Source organism: Phoenix dactylifera, unplaced genomic scaffold (genome assembly GCF_009389715.1).
Source record: "Phoenix dactylifera cultivar Barhee BC4 unplaced genomic scaffold, palm_55x_up_171113_PBpolish2nd_filt_p 001951F, whole genome shotgun sequence".
Taxonomy (NCBI): Eukaryota; Viridiplantae; Streptophyta; class Magnoliopsida; order Arecales; family Arecaceae; genus Phoenix; species Phoenix dactylifera.
In genome coordinates, this window is record NW_024069234.1 from 28,249 (window position 1) to 36,427 (window position 8,179).

Here is an 8,179-nt window from a genome sequence, read left to right on the forward strand (position 1 = left end):
GTATCATATAGATGTATATCATGCAAACAACTTTTTCATTGTGCTCAAGGATTCATAATTTCTCACAAGTTATTTTAAATCAAAATTTTAAGCATAAACTTGTGTATTTCATGGTTATGACATAGGCAAAGATATATTTTAGTTTGGGCAAACCATGAAAAATTTCTAAAAGTATAAGTCAATCAATATATATATAGACATGATATCAAAAATTAATAATTAAAGACCTTAATCATGCCATAATAAGATTTAAGTTATTGACTTTGCTCAATTAATTTATGAGAGAGGTATTTAGAATTACTAATTCATTCTGCATTCTTCAGTCAAATACCTACTAGATTTCTTATGTACGAACTTTTGGCTGAAGAAGGTCCTCTCTCTTGTTTGCATGTGAATGTTTATTGTATCTTACATGGAGATATCCTTCAAGTTGAAATCTCTCATTTTCTTACTCAAGGATCCTGCATTATTAACAAACTCCTTTTCTTTTTTGAAAGAAAGTCATTAGTTTCTTCAAGATACAAAACATTCATCCAACATATTTTTTTTAACTAGATGACTCAATATAAGATATGACAATAGTTGCATGTTGAGTCACTTTACTCAAGAGATTGTCTAAATATAAGCAAGCACACATCACTTGAACTAAAGAGATAGTTTCATTAATCAAGATGGTTCAAGGACAAGCATGTGAGGCAATAGAAAGATTCATCAAGATCAAATCAATTTCTTATTTCCAAAATCAATTTAGTTTAGATTCTATTTGCTTAAGATAATTATCAATAAGACATGTTAGCTAAGTTTTAATCAACTTATCTTAAACGGTTGTTTCTATCAAAACTCAGATTATGATTTATTTGTTATCAATAAAATATGATTCATTAAAGTTAGATTGAAATCTTGCACAAGGGCACATAATGAGCATACAATCTGGTCTACTAGCTGTATGATAAAATGATTATTCTATCATGCTTCAATACAGCTTTAAAAACAATAGATCTACTTTGCTCATTCTTTTCAAATTCTACAAGATGGGGTCATAGACATACCTTCTTCATGCCAATCTTCTATAAGAGTTTTCTTGTGGATTAACTTTGGTCAATGAAGATCCCCTTTCTTGTTTGGCTTAATTTGGAGTTCGAGAAAGAAAATGTTAATTTATTCATTATACATATTTCAAACTCACTTTGCATGAGCTTAGTAAAATCTTCATATAACTCTTCATTAGTAGAACCAAAAATGATGTCATCAATGCATACTTTGAGCAAATAAGATATCACATATTCTTCTTTTTGATGCATGGATTTATCACAATTACTTTCTATCAAAAAGATTACTTAAGCTTTTATATCATGCTTTTTAATGCTTGTTCCAAATCATATATTGCTTTATCATATTTGTAATGAGTGTTTTCAAATATGGTGGTTATTTAACATATATCTTCTTTAATAAAATAAGCACATTGGAGTCCATTCTACACATTCATTTGATAGAATATAAAGCTCATAAAGCAAGCAAATGATAATGGTGATCTTTACTTCTAATCATGCAAGAATTTCATCAAGATCTATTTCATCTTTTCTTGATTTAGTCTTTTAGTATTCATCAATTTTTCTTTATTAAGTGCATTTCTAAAAAACTCAATTTGGTTCTAATTATTAACATGTTTTTAGATTGTTATATGTAAAAGATTAATCATATACATATATAATTTGATTTTAGTATCTTGATAATAAATCATTAGTCTCATAAAGAATAAAATGAATTGATATTTCTACAACTATAATCTTTTGATTAAATGTTCCATATGCATTGCTTGATGAATGATATCCAAAAATAGAAATATCTTTATTAGATTTGGCATTATTTTCAAGAGACCATATCAAGCATAACATATACTACTGAAAAATATGAAAGATATGCAATAGATCATTTTCTATTTTTCAGAAGATCAAATGGAGTTTTCATCAAAAATAGATCTAATAGAAATCATATATATGACAAGCAATGATGATAGTTTTAAAAAAAAATCATTTAAGTAGATGACTATCATACAACATTGCCTTTTTCATTTCTTCAAGGATTCTATTAATCCTATTTTACTTATGGTGTTCTTGGTTCTGAAATAATTGTATTCAATATTATTTTCTGTATAAACTTTATCAGGATTTTGGTTTTCAACACTGTGCCATGATACTCTTTATCTTCACAGTTTGGAAACCTTTTTCATTTGAAACACTTTTACAAGATTTAGCAAATACAGAAAATACTTCAATTTTATTTGCCAAGAACAAATCCAATGTAAGCTTTTGAAGACTTAGTGATGGAAACAACATCTTTAGATTTAGAAATTGATTCTTGTTTGTTTTCTTAGTTAACATGTATAGCAAACTTTGACCTTTCAGAAGATAATCTAAGTAAGTCAATGGCAAGGTCTTTTGAGATTAAGTACATACTAGCATGAGTTGATTTTATAGGCCAAAGATGGTTTCTTTAATCTTGGTATTCATAGTGCATATATTCAAAAGCATACCGAGTACACATTATTATGTCTATGATCAATAGAAGATAATGCCTTGGATACGAACTCTCAATCAAGCATATAGAGGACTCAAAAGGATAATTTAAGGAAGTTGATTAATCATTAACAAAGTATCCCTTAATATAGAAAAGTATAGAAAGATGAAGAACTTTGAATTTATTTCTTCTATTTTAATTACTTTTCTTGATTATATTTTAAGTTTCACTCTTTAATGTGTGTCTAGAACACCCATTTGTATAAAAGTTCTATTTGTTTCATGGGTATCTTGGCACACCTACATCTACATCCTCATATTTTCATTTTGGGTACCCAAGCTTGCTTGGGTCCTTGAGAGTTAGGACATATGGTTCCTTTTAGAATCCAAATTTGTTTAATTGTAATAACTTTACCACTTGATTTAATTATGTTAGAACGATAGGTAAAGTTGTTATATCCATTCTTTTCATGTTTGAAATAAGTTATCTTATTTAATGGTTTGCTTGGTGAATTGATAGCCTTTTTCTCTAGAGATTTATTATTAAGCAAAGGAGTCATGCCAAATTTTGATTTATCATAAGCAACATATTGGCTTTCAAACATCATTTTTAATCTTTCTGAACTTACAGTGAATTTGTTAATAAAAGATTCTAATTGGTTAATTTCTTCACTTAAGTTTTGATTTTCTTTAATTAAATTCTGATTTTTCTGAATCAATTGTTCTGAATTTAACCTTAAGCTTTCATTTTCAGAATTTAGTTTGTCATATATTTCAGCAATAGAATTTCTTTCTTTTGAGATTTCGAGATTTAGCTTTTTAAGATTTTTATTTTTGATAGCTAATTTTCTACATTCACCATACAAATCATGAAAAGTATTTAATAGTTCATCATAAGAATATTCTTCATGAAATTCATTTGATGTAAAATTAGATTCAGATTTTACCTTATCTTCTTGTGCCATAAAGCAAAAGTTAGTTACCTCTTGTAGTTCTTTGGAGCTAATATCATCATTGTTGCTCCTAGCTTTCATTTTCTTGCTTGACTCTTCCTTGGTCAAAACTTTCTTCCTTTTTATCTCTTTCTTTCTTTCTTCTTGCTTCCTCTTCTTCTTTGTCTTTAGGAAGCTTTTGAATTTTTTTGTTGTTCTTTCTTCCTCGAGTCGACTCGGGTTTACTTGGAGTCGACTCGACTGACTTGCGAGTCGACTCGAGATCTTCGGGAGACGTCTCGTTCTCAGAGGCCTAAAAGATGATTCTCTGTCTTTTGAACTGTTCTGCCTCGGAGTCGACTCGGGCCTTGTTGGAGTCGACTCGGCTAACTTGGGAGTCGACTCTGAAATACTTGGAGTCGACTCGTTCACAGGATCTTCAAGACTAAGTCTCTGCCTTTCAGACTGTTCTTCTCTAGGAGTCGACTCGGACAAACTGGGAGTCAACTCGGCTAATGTGGAAGATTCTGCAGTCTCATTGTTAGTATGCAATTGAAGCACATGTGAGCTAATCTGAGATTTATCATAAATATTTCTTAAAGTATCCCAGATTTCTTTAGCAGATAAGCATGCAGAAATCTTATGAAATATAGATTCATGGATAGCACAATATAGAAAGTTCATAGCATTAGCATTCAATTGTGCTAAGTCTTTTTCATTGACATTTTGAGAGAGTGTGTGAGGTCCATTTATAATGATATTCCATATTTTATAGTTTTGTGATTGAACAAAAATTTTCATTCTAGCTTTCCATTGAATATAGTAAGTTCCATCAAACAGTGGAGGTCTGTTTATGGAAAGTCCCTCGGCAAATAATATGTTATGTGGGGTTGTCATAATCTTTAGCTCTAGTCGGTTAAGACTATAATTAATAGAAGAGCACCTGCTCTGATACCACTTGTTGCCCAAGGTGACAACCCAAGAGGGGGGGGTGAATTGGATCTTTTAAAAACTTTTCAACTACTTCTAATCTTTTAGAGTTAATTAAGCTAAGTTGTATGGATGCATAGTGGAATTTAAACTTAGCAAGAGTATGATTCTAATCTAATCAACTATTAAGCAGCGGACTCAATAAAAGATTAGTCTAAGTTTGCCCAAATATGCAATTCAATACAATGAGTCTTAATGCTGTTATATTGAATGAGACTTGATTAAGTAAATTGAATATGCTTGCAACTAAAGGATGCACGGAGAAGAGTTAAGCAAGCAATGTATCTAAGTAAGTAAGTGAGTGAGGAAGTTAGATAACAAAGAGCATCACAAACACAACAAAAGTATAGTGGTTCGGTGCATCCCAACACCTACATCCACTCCCCAAGACCTCTTGGGAATTTCACTATAATCCCTCAGATTACAGCCGGTTGTTTTACAAGCTCACAACCCAACTTGTTGTTTTGCGAGATCACAACGAACTCGGACGGTTTTCACAGGCTCACCGACTAGAACCAACCGATTGTTTTCACGGGCTCACAATCCAACCCAGTTGGTTTTTCCAAAAGCTCACCAACCACAACCTTACAATGATTGTTTTCCGGGTTCACAATTAACCCAGTTGGTTTTTCCAAAGGCTCACCAACCACAACCTTACAACGTTGGTTTTTCCTTTGGCTCACCAACAAACCTTAACCCCTTGATTCAATCCCTTGATTGAATCAAGTTACAAGATATTAGAACAAGAGTTTAAATCAAATACAAGCTTCTCACATAAGCAAATATAGCAAATATAAATAAGTAAAGTAAAGAGAAGAAGCCCTCAAACTAATTTGTAGATGGAGGAACTCGGCTTCTTCTTCACTTGATCCTCTTCTGATTTTGCACGAAGTAGAGGATCACCGAGGCAGCACACGGATGGAGAGGAAGCTTTGGGATTCACTTGGATGCTCTTCTTCTCTCTATTTTACTTTGAATGACCCTTTTGTGCTTATGGGAGATTTCCCTTGTAATCTCTTTCAAATCTCTTCCCTAAATATTTTCTCCCACTTCCATACCTTCTTCCCTAGCTCTCCTCTTGATTTTATAGCTTTAGATGGCGTGGAACCAAAAATATAGCCGTTAGAGACAAAAATAGAGCCGTTGGAGTCAAGAAAAAACTAGCCGTTATGCCTCCCAGCGTGCTAGAGTCGACTCGGCTGAAGCAGGAGTCGACTCGGCTGAAGCAGGAGTCGACTCGGCTGAAATAGGAGTCGACTCGTGAATAGTAGTCTGCCGGCACTGTAGCTGGGAGTCGACTCCGCACTGTAGCACTGAAGTTGGAGTCGACTCGAGATCACTGTAGCGCTGAAAATCAACTCTCTGTCTTTTTGTTTGTTCTCAGTCGGAGTCAACTCGTAGAGTATCGGAGTCGACTCGAGCACTGTTTCTTGAAACTCTAGAGTTCCAGAGTCGACTCTAAACTTCCCGAAGTCGACTCGAGGACTATTCTTTTGAATTTTTCTTTAAATTTGCTCCTCCAACTTGAATTCTTTAAACTTGAAGCTTGGGCCATAAATTGTAGCTTTCTTCCAACTTTTCTTGAGAGCTTTGGAGGCCTTCTTGTATTCTTCCAATCTTGCTATGTTCCTTGCAAAATAAATTCTTTCTCCTTGCAACACAAACATTAGTATTTATACTTCAAGGTTTTGTGATCATCAAAATCAATCTTTAAATCAATCTTTGGGTCATCACCATAGGTTCTACTCTGACTGGTAGTAAGATATATTGTGATCTCTATCACAATATCATTGAAAACTCCTTTCAATGGATTGGAACGATTCCAACTCTACTCATTAGGGTTTATCGATCATCGAGATAATCCCTATGAGTCCCACCATCCACCAGTGACACCTAGCAGCATGTAGTGGCTACCCAGTAGAATAGAATGATGAACCTCTAGGTGCAGTTATCATGTGATACAGTCCTTCTATCGTGGATCCCTACAGGACGGAGGTCATGGATAACTCGTCAAACCCCTTCGTCTGTCATATGTCAAGATTTATTCGACTTAAGTTTGAGAGCGGAGAACTCTTTCTCCACTGTGCAATCTGCCCCGGCCGAGGTCTTACGAACTCAGTCTTATAAATCACATAGGATCTCTCCTTATCTATCAATGTCGATAGATTCCTTGTAGATGCATACCCTACTCCTACAGTGAACCTACTGCAGCCAATCTACACTGCATGGATCCATATGGCTAGAGACCATGTATTTGTGCAGTCAAACTACAATTACCACACTGTGAGTAGCCGAAGTATCGCAGGTCAAAGGACCAGTCACACTACTGCAACATCAAGCAAGTCACTGACGAGTGGATAGACATCCAAGTGACTTCTTGTCTTGGTCACGCTCAGTACCCTTGTTCTCTAACAAGCACCTGCACTATTACTTCAGTGTCTCCACACCATGGACTCGAGTCTCGTCCATCCATAGGAAAAGTAATGTGTGCACTGATCTCATCGGATCGATCACCGTCCTCGTGATGATCCATCGATCAGGAGCGTTTAGAAATTAATCACTAATGATACATGGCTCAAATTCTCAACTCTTGAGAATATGCATCATCATCTTATTAATTCCTTGGATGATTCATAGACACAATAACAATATGAATGAAAAAGATGCCTTTCATTTATTCAATAATAAATAGTCAAGTACAAAATTATGTCCCTAGAATTAACAATGTGCCAGCCAGATTGGCTTCTAGGGCATACATCTAACAATCTCCCACTTGCACTAAAGCCAATTGGTCATATATCTTAGGCCCATTTTCTCAAGGTGGGCTTCAGTCTTTTGCTGACTCAGCTGCTTAGTGAATGGGTATGCCACGTTGTCCGCGGAGTCTACTCTCTGCACCTCGACATACTTCTTCTCAACATAGTCGCGTATGAGGTGGAAGCGCCGCTCTATGTGCTTGGACTTCTGATGAGACCTTGGCTCCTTAGCAAGAGCTATGGCGCCATTATTATCGAGTAGAGTGTTATGGCATCTGATGTCATCACGTCCAACTCTGCAATGAATTTCTTGAACCAGAAGCCTTCTTTAACAGCTTCAGAGGCGACGATGTATGCAGCTTCCATAGTAGAATCAGCAATGATCGATTGTTTAGAACTTTTCCAATTCACCGTACCACCATTACACAAGAACACATATCCAGATGTTGACTTTCTATCATCGACATCAGTCATGAAGTCTACCCTTCTATCTTTAACTCTGATGATCATCCAAAAACCAAGAATAAATCTTTAGTTCTTCTCAAGTACTTAAGAATATTCTTCACAGCTGTCCGGTGTTCTTCACTTGGATTCGACTGATATCTGCTTGTGACACTCACAGCAAGGGCTATATTAGGTCGTGTACATAGCATGGCATACATGAGGCTCCCTATTGCCGATGCATAGGGGATCTTGCTCATGCGTTGAATCTCTTCAGATGTGTTGGGGCACATCTTCTTGGAGAGATAAATTCCATGCCTTAGGGGTAAGAGATCCCTTTTAGAGTTTTTCATGCTGAACCTTTTCAGCACTTCCTTTATGTACATCTTCTGTGATAGGCCAAGCATCCTTTTAGATCTATCTCTATAAACCTTTATTCCCAAAATATAGGATGCTTCCCCAAGGTCTTTCATGGAGAACTCTTTTGACAACTGAGGATGATAGTGGTATTTTGATGATTAATACAATAATCAAGAGTATGTTA